This window comes from Trypanosoma cruzi (genome assembly GCF_000209065.1).
Source record: "Trypanosoma cruzi strain CL Brener chromosome Unknown tcruzi_1047053444015, whole genome shotgun sequence".
NCBI classification, from domain to species: domain Eukaryota; phylum Euglenozoa; class Kinetoplastea; order Trypanosomatida; family Trypanosomatidae; genus Trypanosoma; species Trypanosoma cruzi.
Genome location: NW_891420.1, coordinates 1 through 625, shown reverse-complemented (window position 1 = coordinate 625; position 625 = coordinate 1). Strand labels below are relative to the sequence as shown.

The 625-nt window shown below is 55.7% G+C and overlaps 3 non-coding genes across 3 annotated transcripts, besides 1 other annotated feature; all 3 read left to right on the top strand.

Annotated features, from left to right (window-relative positions):
* Positions 1 to 56: 56 nt before the first annotated feature.
* On the top strand, positions 57 to 153 carry Tc00.1047053444015.30. The gene has a single exon (XR_008254466.1). It is a non-coding gene; the product is annotated as a C/D small nucleolar RNA (snoRNA), TB11C4C1 (small nucleolar RNA).
* Positions 154 to 158: 5 nt separating this feature from the next.
* Positions 159 to 195: a microsatellite.
* Positions 196 to 262: 67 nt separating this feature from the next.
* On the top strand, positions 263 to 349 carry Tc00.1047053444015.20. Its single transcript, XR_008254465.1, has one exon. It is a non-coding gene; the product is annotated as a C/D small nucleolar RNA (snoRNA), TB11C4C2 (small nucleolar RNA).
* Positions 350 to 550: 201 nt separating this feature from the next.
* On the top strand, positions 551 to 625 carry Tc00.1047053444015.10. The gene has a single exon (XR_008254464.1). It is a non-coding gene; the product is annotated as a C/D small nucleolar RNA (snoRNA), TB11C4C3, 3' partial (small nucleolar RNA).

Sequence of the window (625 nt, the reverse complement as noted above, 5' to 3'; positions counted from 1 at the left end):
ATGGGAAAAAACAATACCAAAGAGGACGCGCACGGGTGAGAGATGCGGCTGCGACGCGTGATGAAATTCCACAGTTTCCTGTCAGTCTGACGACGAAAACGCGTGAGGACGCAATTCCCGACTCAGCTCACACTGAAGTGCTTTGCTTTACACCCCCATCTTTCTTTTTTTTTCTTTTTCTTTTTTTCTTTCTTTGTCCCTCTGCTCTCGCTGCGCGGTTTTGCGGCCCAGCGACGCGCACGCCCGCACACACACACACGCGCTACGATGGAGACATGTTGTTCGAGGTCCAAACAGTTTGAGCGACGCATTGAGAACGGAACAATAAAAATCACCTTTCGGCTGAGCGCCCGCTCCCCTCCCTCCCACTTCCTGCTATTGTTGTCGTTTTTCTTTCTTGCGCAACGGCGCGCACGTAACATCCTGCCCTGTCTGGCGCCCTGCCTGTGCAAACGGTTGGTGGCGGGCCCGCCCGATAGCGCAAGAGAGAGAAAGAGAAAGAGAGGGCCGAATTGCCCGGAGGTGGGTTGTGGTGGGCGCACGCCGCTGCTGATGGAAGCAACCAACTCTTGTGCGCGAGGGCGCGTGGCCCCGTGAACGCGCTTGCGTGATGGCCAAAAATAAA